Source organism: Alligator sinensis, unplaced genomic scaffold, assembly GCF_000455745.1.
Source record: "Alligator sinensis unplaced genomic scaffold, ASM45574v1 scaffold960_1, whole genome shotgun sequence".
NCBI lineage: Eukaryota > Metazoa > Chordata > Crocodylia > Alligatoridae > Alligator > Alligator sinensis.
In genome coordinates, this window is record NW_005842510.1 from 463,601 (window position 1) to 475,217 (window position 11,617).

The 11,617-nt window shown below is 43.3% G+C and overlaps 1 long non-coding RNA gene across 1 annotated transcript; it reads left to right on the top strand.

Moving 5' to 3' along the window:
- The first annotated feature begins 6,003 nt into the window (after positions 1-6,003).
- Positions 6,004-11,259, top strand: LOC102385615. Its single transcript, XR_324743.1, has 3 exons — positions 6,004-6,086; positions 8,134-8,265; positions 10,939-11,259. It is a non-coding gene; the product is annotated as an uncharacterized LOC102385615 (long non-coding RNA).
- Positions 11,260-11,617: the final 358 nt, after the last annotated feature.

Here is an 11,617-nt window from a genome sequence, read left to right on the forward strand (position 1 = left end):
CATAACCCTGTTTTGTGCCATAGCTCATGGCTGGGATACTCACCTGAGAAGCCATTGTTCATACGTTATTGGCCCTTTCACTTTTTTGCACAGTCCTCTAACCACCACATCACAGGCTGGCCATTATTTAGTCCTTTTCATGTGTTCCTTTGCGAAGCTGAGCTAATAATATAGTCACTGGAAAAAATGGTGGAAAGTAGTTCAGGGGAAAGTTTCTGCCTCACTGGGAGCAAGAGCACCAGCTGGAACCCTAGGACTTCTCTTCAGACCAGCATTCAACTTCTCCCTAAGCCACACACCACTGGCTTTCTCTTATTCTCGTGAATCCACATATCTCCCACTTATCTCCCTCTCATGATTATCCAGGAAGCCAGTTTGAAAAGGCAAAGTAGAGAAGGGACTGGATAATGTATGATCTATTGCATGTTAGTAGAGTGCTGTGCTAGGAAGAGAGAGACCCATGGTCAAACTCCCTCTGGTGAGGGGACCTAGAACTCAGGTCCTCTGACCTCCCAGGTGAGTGTCTTAGACCAGCAGCTCCCAAACTGTGGTATGCATACCCCTGTGGGTATGCAAGGTATCTTTGGGAGGTATGCTGGAGAAATTGTGTAATGACAAATTTTCATTATAATAATAATTAGCATTTAAGGGATTAAAATATAAAATGTATGATGGTAGGGGTAGGAGGGCATCTGGTAAATCTGGAAAGGGGTATGCAATAAGAAAAAGTTTGGGAACCTATGTCTTAGACACTCAGCAAGACTAGGAGTAATGTTAAGCTGTCCCACTGCTAGTTGTCCCTGGGGAAACAAATGTCCAGGTATTTGGGAGAGAAAATGTGACATGTTTCTTTTTCTCGGTTTGTTTTTTATAATGGGCATGTGTGTAGTTATCCATGTGTGCAGGGCAATGTGTTCAAGAACAGAATTCTGCTGGGTATAAGTGCCCCAAATGCCCTACGGATGTCCAAAAATGGCCGATTAAATGTTCTGGAAAGAACAAAATGTTACCTTTAGTCTTCAACTATTTCTGTTAACTTGTCTTTGTTCCATAGGTTTGGTTTTGTGGGTTTTTTTAACTGCCCACTTCCCTTAAGGGATCACTTTCTTTTACATAATAGATTTAAATAAAAGTAATTGTTCTACCTTGTATTTACCTTAGACTGTATCTGGTGCTTTGCCAGATCTGAGAAAGAGCACCTTGGGCCCCAAATCTTGTTTAATATTTCTCCAAGCTATATAGTTGGTCTAATAAAATAGATTTGCAGACTAATCCTCCTTCTCACATATTCTCTGGACCATCATGACTATAAACATTAAAATACTACATAAAAAGAGTCCTTTATCCTAGGTCAAAAAGGTACTTGGGGGCTACAAAATTGCCATATCTGCCTGATTCCCCAGAATGAAATCCAAAAATGTTAGATTCCTGGACTCCTTGAATAGTCCATTAAGTCAGGTTTTTTTTAAAATGGTGTCCAAAAAAACCAGCACACAGAATGGGGAACTAAGGTAGCCAACAGAAAATTCTGAAGGCAAGAGTGCCTCTCAAATACTTCCCAATTCCAGGGTTTAGGCACTTTAGCACTATATAGAGACATGTCACTTTCCACTGTATGCTGAAGATGGGTACCTAAATAGCACCTAGGTTAGGGCCACAACCACACGAGCATGGACATTTGCTTCCCCAGGGACAACTAGCAGTGGGACAGCTTACACTGCCGCTAGTTGTCCCTGGGAAACACCTGTGCCACACATCTGCTGGCACATAGCAGGTTACCCTGGGTGGAGTAGAAGAGGCTGGGGTCAGCACTGGGATGGCCCCATCAAACTTACCTGGGTCCTGGGGACCTCCTGGTGCTGCAGCCATGGCAAGCCTGCCCCTTAGAGCCTGGCCAGCTACCAGAGTGTGGTTCTGGCCAGCCAAGCTCTGGTTTTGAGTGGTGCACACTGCCCCTGCATGCACCACTCTGCTTTTTCTTTGTGCTTCCTTGCAGTATGGAGAACAGTTGAATGTGCAGTGTGTTGCACTGCAGGCATGTCTGCAGTGCCACATACTGCACAACCTCACTTGTGCTTAGGTGTGCAAGGGGTCTCTAGTGGGTTCAGAGTTATTGCTTTGTTCACAGAGTCTTTAAACATAATACAGTCCTTTATTCCCAAGGTATGCCTGTCCCACAGACCTCTTCCTACATCAGCCAGTCCTCAAGAGAGAGAGGGGGGCTGAGGGACAGGCTGGAGAGTGGATTCAGAGTCTCAACACAATGGTCCCTTGGAGGGCCCCTGGGAGAGCCCTGTGGAAGCAGCAGCAGAAGCTGCCATGACAGTGACACAGTATCCAGTGTGATACAGTATCCAGTTCTTCTCTCCAGCCTGGGAGGCTGCGGCAGCAGGATCAGGCAGGGACTGCTTGTGTGGAGACTCCAAGCCAGGAGAGGCCTGACTGCAGCCGGTGTGACTGGGTGAGCGCAGCAGAGCCGGGACTGCTGGAGTCTGCCCTAGTTTCCCTGATGGGTGAGGGGCCCCAGGGGCAGGTGAAGCCCAGGGAGGGGCTGCATTTGCCGGGGCTGTGATGCTGTGTGGAACAGGAGGGTTGCTACAGCTTGCAGCCCAGACTGTTCACAGCAGAGCCAGGGTAGGGAGTCAAAGGCAGGATGAGGCTGTCTTGCAGGGTCTGCAGAAGAGGAGTTGCTGCTTGCTGCTCAGAGACCCTTGCTGCCTGGAGACTCCTGGAGCACGGAGGCAGATACCAGTGCCAGGGAGCATCTACAGACCAAGTGTAGGGACACAGACAGTCCCGCTCCCTGAGATACCCTGCCAGGGGCAGTGCACACAAGATCCCCAGTACACTGTGTGCAAGTGAGAGATTGTGTAAATAAGTTCTTGATGGTTTAGTAGTCGGTATATCCATGTGCTTATTTAATGATTATCTGTTATGTTGTAAATAATTAAATCTTGTAAATAGTTTGAGAACTGTCTGCGAGGGTGCTTGATTGTAAGGGGAGGCTCTCTGCTCAGGGGGCACTGCAGCAGCTTCCCAAGGGGGGCTGGGCAGGGCTACTGGCTACCGGGTACCCCAAGATCCCATTATTCAGGTGAGGGCGCATGTAGTGTCGCGCCCAGGGTTACATTAAAAAAATAAATAATGTGGTGATCCCTTCAACCTTTTGTTCAATAGCTCTATGGTTACAGCACATGTCCAGGATGTGGCAGACCCACATGCAATTCCTTCCTGTGATGAGGAGATTCAAGCTTGAATCATTTACCTTTTAACTACCAGATGATATGCTAGTCTGTTATTATGGTTGGGGATGGGGGCACTCTCCATCTCACCGTAAGCTGTTCCATTTTTTTTTAGAATGAATAGTCATTGAGCAAGAAAACACTTAAGAGTGCTTGACTACGTGTCAGTGAATATAGTCACTGAGGACACTCACCTGGGTGGTGGTGATCATAAGTTCAGTGCAGTTTTTTTAACCAGAAAAAAATCTGTTTCTACTATTTTTTTCTGTATTTTGTCTATTGACTGGTTAACATAAAATGCACGAACAGATTTTATTCCCTTGGAGGAGGGATTGAAATCCAGAACAACTATTCATAGTGTTGCTTGGTGAGTAATCCAGACCTGTTTCCTTTCCTGGGTCCAATTAATCTTTCAGTTATGTCTACAAAATAGAAAAGCTTTAATAAGATAGTTAGAACAGAATAGCCATACCCCAGAAAAACCTAGACCTTGTTGTTGGGGTCCTTTCTAAAGAGGAAGGAAAATGTTTTTAAATCCCTCCCAAATAGAATGAGTTGAAACTGGATCTTTGACACCCCTGGAAGTTTGTATACCTCATAATAAATGTGGCTGCTGAACTTTTGTGGTTTTAAAAGGAGGACAGAAACCACCACTACATTTTCTTCAGAATCACTTCAGGTACATCTACATGCTCAGCTTGCTCTGGGAACACTTACCAGCTCAAGTCCCTCCAGGAGGAGGGACTGCGAAATGTGTAGTTCATGGGTTCTGACTGAACTTAGGTAGAAACTAGGTGGCGTAAACTGCTCAGCCTCAGCTCAGGTTATGTCCAGAAACATAATTATAGGCAGCTAGAGAGCAATAGACTGACTTTCAAAAATGCTGAGCACCAAGAAGATTACAGATTTATTTCAGAGCCCATTTAAAAAAAAAATATTGACCAGAGAAATAAGTGCTTCTGTGAGCATCATTGTGATCTCTAGGATGAAATCAAAAACTGGTCAGAATGGTTACATGTGACCTAGTCTCCACTTAGTTAATAGAGATTGTCCTTTAACTCAAGTAGTAAATGCCCTTCATTTCAGAGCATGAAGATTTCTACCCCTGCTGCTGGCATGATCTTCTGATTGACCATGACATACAGCATAGAAAACACTAGTAAAATGGATTTGCTGAAACCAAATTGATAGGTAAAGTGAATAAATCTCCTGTATTCTAATCTATTTCTATCTTATAATAACCAATGAGTCTGGATAACAGTAGAGATAGAAAAAACTCACTGGGCTATATATATGTTTATTTTTCTTTCTACTCCAAAGTGCATTTATACCAAAATTATTAAACATACTTTATTATACACATATGAATATATAGGCTATTTCACACCAAACAACCAAAAAACACTGAAAATAGAATTAATAGATATTCCACCTAATGTGTTCTTATATCAAGTATTTGAATTTGGTAAAAGTTTTCTTCATGATTTTTTTCCCATTTATTTCTTCATGCATTAAAGAAGGATACACAGACTTCCAACTCCTTCTTGTATACACGGTTTCCTTCTACATCATTGTGCAATCATTATGACTTATTGTAATAATTTATTATGGTTCTTTAAGTAGATGAATGAAAAAAAACATGTTTCCTGTATCTCATTTGCTAATGTCAAGTTAAAAAGGCATATAAGATTATAATAGATGCCTCAGAAACTCCCTATTATTTGAATAAAAGCTGAACAAATTAACATTGCTGAGATGAGTTCATGAATATTTACATTCTCCTTGAAACTGATTATGAGAAAAATAGTCATTTGTGTGGAATTTATCAAAGCAGGCAGGTGGAAAGGGATGATAAAGTATATTTTTATGAGTATGGGAATAAATTGCAATGGTACCTATATTACAAGATACCACTTTTTATTTTGACAAGAAGCCCCAACTTTCATTTCAGATACTCATACTGATAAGTCTGGCAACAGTAAATGTCATACTGAAATGTGAAAACCACTGGAAACTGTAAAAAAATATATTTGAGACCCTGATATGCAGCTATTCTGACATACAACAAAATACATACACTCTGAGTGCTGTGAAGTACAACTTTGTCAATGTTTAGCAGATGTAAAATAGGACATTTATAAAACATTTAAGGGCAGGTACTGTATGAATGAAATTATTCTAAAGGCCTGTTAGCAAGTTTCCAAAAGTTTATTCTCCTCAAAATCAAAACTACAATGATGTTCTTAGCTCTCTTGATTGGGTGACTATTAGTTAGTTATAAAACTAAAACTCTGTAAGTGACGTAAAGCCAGATTTGGCTTGGTTCTGTATACCTCATTTTAGGTAGCTAAGTGGCATATTGGCCTCTTAATACAGAAAGAGAGTGATCTTGATTGGCTGTGTTGCAGCAGCCACAAAATTCATTAGTAACCTCCATTTTAGACCTTCAAAAAAAGTGTTAGGGGCCTGTAACAGGGAGCCAAAGGGGCCTGCTACCTTAAGGGGAAAGTTCAGCATGCCCTTTTGCTGTGTAGGCAGACAGCTGAGCCAAAGCTAGCTGCACTGCAATAAGCTTGATGTGTGGGGCAAATTTCCAAGCCACCTGAGAATAAAATCTACAAGAAACTGGGTTAGGATGCAGCAAATAGGGGCATTCTGGCCATTAGGCACAAGGGCAAACCCCTGTGTTTGCTTAGGGAGCCACCTGACTGGCATATAAGGCCAGCACCTGAAATAAGGCAGGCAGTTTGGCTCTTTGTTTTATAGGGAGTGGAGCTCTTGAGAGAGAGAGGGGCTGCAGGAGACAGCCCAGCAGGCACCTAAACCACCCATGAGAGGTAGGAGGTAAGAACTCAAAGGGAAGGGGGGCTTGCAGGATTTCATTGACCCAGAGTGGTAGAGACTTTTTCTTTGCAAGAAGTTGCTTGTATTTGCACTGCAGTTCAGTTTGACACTGAAGGACCAGATTATGGCTGTAGGGGAGGATTGGAGGCCATGTACTAGGGTTCCTGTGGCAGCTGGGTTTTAAGCCTTACAGAGAGGCAAGCAAGGGAAATGGGCAGGCTATAGTTGAGAGGGTCAGGGTGTGCACCTCAAGAGGGAGAGATGGGGAGGGTGAGAGGGCCAGGCCAGTGCAAGTGGGCCTAGGCTTAGGAGTCCACAGATAAAACAACCAGTGGGCCAAAGCCAAGAGAGCTAAAACCTGTACAAGCTGGTGTATAGAGAAAGAGTCACATCTATAAGACCTGGGCATGACTACAAGGGTGGATGAAGGCCACAAATATAGTCCATAAAGTAGCTGATGCCCTGAGGCACTGGTAGGCCCAAAACTGCCACAGCTTAGCATTTTAGGGGCAAGACTGGGGCAGCTGGGCATAGGGAAGACCAGCCAACTGGAGAACTGAAGCTCATTAAGGGATCCTGAGGACAGCCTCCTGATATACTATAAGAAACATCAAGGCATGGTAGGCAAAGTAAAAAGGGAGGATACTTTGAGGAGGCAGAGGGTCAGGGACCACGTGACCACCAGAGGTCACCGCAGACACCCATAGGGAGGAGCAGACCCTGTCATAGTCCCTCAAGTTCCTCAATCCTTCATTGAGTCTGGTGCTAGTTGCCTACATTGGAATTTCTGAACATGCTCAGAAGCAATCTAGTCTGAGCACCTCAGTGTCTAGATTATGCCTAAACGGTGTTGCAATCAAGGAGGCAAATGTAAATTCTACCCATGTCTCTGGAGGGGTCTGAATTGACACATACATTCAGTCATATCTTAGTCATACAAACAACATTAGACTCAGTTCAGAAAGACAGACAGTAGTTATGGAGCCATTACACAACTTCTGTATAATATCCTAGTGGCTACAGTAATGTTCCCCAGGAAGAGTAAGATGAAGGTTTTACACACTTTTACATCTGAAGGGACTCAAACTTGCATCTCACTTTTCCCCAGAGAGTTGCCCTATCTGATTTTTTTTTTTTTTTTTGAAGCCTCTAGAACCAAGCAGATTGTAGATTTATTCTAGAGCACTTTTTTTTTTTTAATATTGGCCAAGGAAATAAATACTGCAGTGAGTATCACTGTCATCTAAAGGATGAATCAAATCTGCACAAATTGGTTACCTGTGACCTATTCTTCGCTTGGTGTATAGAACAGGCTCAGGGTGGGTATTTTCCATACCTTCTGTTGAAAAAGATGGCCCTCTCTGCTGCCAAGAATACAAGTCATGGGCCCTGAGAGAATGAAAAGGAACAAGCAAGAAGAAGTGTGACTTTGGCCTAGCAGCTAAGATATTGAGCCAGTGAGGGAGGAATACTAGGGCTCCTATTCTTGCATCTAAGATTATTTATATTTTTAGCTGATGGAAATGCAAAGTATGTCAATAGTTCTTGGAAAATAAATAAAAAGACACCCTCTACCTTTCCTAGCTGAGTGCACTGTTGTATAGAATCCTACTCCTTCTTGCTTGCTCTTTTTTTGGTCATATGACTCTTCTTGCACATTGGTCTGAATTGTTCAACTATCCCATAGTCTTGGAGTCAGGATACCATCTTGGGAAGCATGAGATATGAGCTTGAGTCCCCTCAAGCTGAGGCGAGTCTAAAACACGGACCTCCAATCTTCCAAGTAAGTGTTCAATATGTAAAAGATACCAGCAATCACTTTGATACTTACTCACAGAAGAGGGGTTCATGGTTATGTAGTTTGGGTTAATAAAGGCATATAATATGTAGCCTGAACTCCAGAGGGGCATATTCTGCATTCATTGTTTTCTCTTTGCTAGTTCTAGGTTCCTCTGAATTCTCTGAATTGAATCCTCCCCATTTTCTCGAAGTACCAAACCCTGTCTACTTAATCTCTTCAAAATCACCTAATTCTTTCTATTGATAGTATAGGGATCTAAAGTGCCAGTCAACTAAGTTTAGAAGTTGCAGTACTTAAGTGGAGGAATGGATGGGACCAATCTGGATCAGATCTGTAGTAACTACTACCCAACAATTTGATAACATACAAAATTACCTGGTAAGTAAACTGGCATTTCACTCTACTTCAAGTACACATGGCAGTTACTAAGTAAATTTAGGCCAGAAAATCCTTCTGAAAGTGGATAATTACATAAAAGCCTATGGCTTGCACTGCCAAAAGTTGAGGTACACTTTTTAGAATATAGGATGATTAAAGTTGTATATTAAAATCAGTCACAGGACTAGGTAGGGCTGGCATTAGGTTGACTTTGCATTGGCATCTAGAGGTTAGGTTTAGGCTTAGGCTTCCTGCACAGAGGAGTAACAAGTATAAATAATAAGGTTCTGTGCCCTGAGCAGCAGTCATCAAATTTGTGTCACCTCAAAATTAGGACCCAGGACTGATGCCCTGGCCACCTACTTCCAGTTGCATTATAGCTCCTGCACATCACCTACAGCACTGGTTCTCAACCAGGATGCTGCAGCACACTGACATGCTTTGAGATCCTTTTAAGTATGATGAACAATACTGGGTGTGCAAACATCTAGACATGATTTCAACAAAGACGCCATAGCCCCTGCCACCCTGCCCTGGGCCCCCACTGGCCCTGGCCCCAGGACACCAGTGTGGGCCCCATGCTCCCACCCAGCTGTCACCACACTCATGGCTGCATATTGTTTGCTGCCACCTGCCTGCCGCCACCATTTCCATGCTTTCCTGTTCGCTGCCACTTCTCCAGACCTCCTGGCTGCACTGCCAGACTTCAGGACTCATAGTGTCCCGGGATCTGGGGCAGCAAGGGGGCCTAGGGTGGGGTGGCAGGAGCCGGGCTGGGCTGTGCCATCATAGAACCCCTGCTAGCTCCTGCTACATCCTGTGGTCTTTGCCATGAAGCTGGGACATGGTGCCAGAGCAGCCAGTGGGGGGAGGGGGGGAGGGGATAGGGAGGCAGTGGCAGCAGGCAGGAAAGTAGGGAAGTGGCAGGAGAAGGTCCGTGGTAGCTGACAGGGGGGAAGTGGCAGCCAGTGGGAGTAGACCAGGAGTGCAGAGCCCGGGCTGGGAGGAGTGTTGGCAGAGGTTCTGCCTGCCACAGCAGGGGCTGTGGGCAATGCGGGAGGATGGGAGTGTGTATGCTTGTAGGGCAAGTCCCCCCCCGCCACCATACGCATGTACCCCCCCTCACTGCCATACATGCACATCCCACACCCACACCCCCCATACCTATCCACCCCACCACAACCCCCACACACACACCCATACCCTCCTCCATACCCTACATGCCCAGACAACCACAGCCCCCACAAACCTAAATCCACCCACCGATAGCCCCCCCTCCCCCCCATATACAATAGTAAGACTTCATTTTATGTTATTATGCAATCACCTCTATGTACACTACACACATACATGTAAATCAGGATATTTAAAAAAAAATCAAATTAATGAATGTTGTAGTATATGTTTGATTTTTAGACTATAATTTGGTATTTTTCTGGTTCTGAGATGGCAACCCCCCTTGCTGAAAGCAGTACTCCTGGGGGCAAGGGGAGGGACTTCTGATGGCAAAGGTCAGGGGTTAGGGGGAGGGACTTCCAGTCCCTAGATGGTGACTAGGGGCTGGGGCACCTGTTAAGGGGCAGGGCTACTCATGGAGCCCTCCACACCTTGCCAAACCTTGGTAAGCAGCCCTTCAGCTGAAATAATGGCCCACAGCTGTATTAGGTGCTTCCCAAAAACCTCCCATACATACCATAAGGTTTCTGGTGCTGAAGAAATAAGAAAAACAAAATTTTAAATATATATTTTTTTTATTTCAAACTTCTTTTTACTCTCACAGCACAGTACAAAAACAGGCCTAAAGATGAATGCTAAAATTCAAACCAGATGCAGGATATTTACAGAGCTTGCCTTTACTCTCATATGTTTTCTCAACATCCTGTTAGGATGATGTTGGCACAAGAACAAGTGGGTTTGCAGTGGCCCGAACAAATTAGGCTGGAAATTAGAAGAATGTTCCAAACTATCAGAGCAGTGAATTTATTTAATAACCTTCCAGTAAGAAAAGTAGGAGCACAAAATGTAACCATTTTTAAGATATATTTTTTTTCGTAAACTGAGGCTATGATGTGGTTATATCCAATAGCAGGGGACTGCAATCAATGAAAGAAAAGACCCCTTCCAGTCTTGTGCTCCTTCATATGCTCCTATTTTAGTAGAAGGATTAACACAAATGGATGTTGACTAGCTATTGAAAATACAAGTCAAATGAAAAGAAGCATGAAGATTTTGGCCATCAGTGGTCCCAAATTACTTTCTGGTTACTTGGCACATCTGCAAGATAAGAATACATGCTAATTTCCATTTTTGTGTTTTTTCAGTAAAAAACAGTTTCACAAATTCCCCAACACAGCATGTTGTTACTTATTGATTCCTAGAATGAGCTTAAACAATATCTTGAGGTCAAATGTGATAATCAGCATCACAAAGACCCCTTACTGTTGCAATCAGTTTTTATGTCTAGATGAGAATGTTGCTGGTAGGTGGGTAAGGAGAGAAGGAATCCATGCAGATTTATTCTAATGTTTTATGACATTTCTTTGGTTAGTTTAACAACAATTTGTGTATTGAGCTGAGAGAGAACTATGAAAAATTCTGATTTAATTTATTATGTGCCATTTTCCTTGCATTCCTGTTTAAGTGATGGAATGTTGCTTATTGGCTTTCTTACAGGACAGGAAGACAGACGGAGAGAGAACATTAGACTTGTTTCATATCTCAATACCACGAATTTATTACTACAAAACTGATATAGCACAAAATCCCTCTGTGTATGTACATGTGTGCATTCATCTTTGCTTACATGGCCTTTACAATTAATTCACACAATTAAGGAAAATAAAATATGTGACACACCCAGATCCTGGATGCAGTCAGGTGTGCCTTTGAGACATACTCTTGGGATGTTCTCAGAGTACCAAAACCTTCTCTGCCATCTGCTGCTTGACCAGTGAGAAGCAACTAAGTCCTGACCAGTGGTGCATCAGCTTTACCCACCCCATCTATGTCTTGCCAGGTCTTAGTAGAGGTCATTTTGTCAGCCAAATGGACCACACTTTGTCTGGTTATGTGCTCAGAAAAGACAGATTTCTTCCCTTCCTTGGAAAAGGCCTTCCTGTACGTCCAAATGCTCTTAAATCACAATTACCACTGATAGTAAGTGTGTTATAAAAATAACAAAAATGGATTATAAAAACTATTAGCAATCATATGTTGAGATATAGAAAGAAATAACAAGGCTGAATATATCCTGACACTACCTCCATGGAGCATTATCTGAAATGCTTCCAGTGTCACATGTAGGGCCAGGTAGATTGGCAGAGCTACAGAGTCTCAATGCATGCCTGAAAAA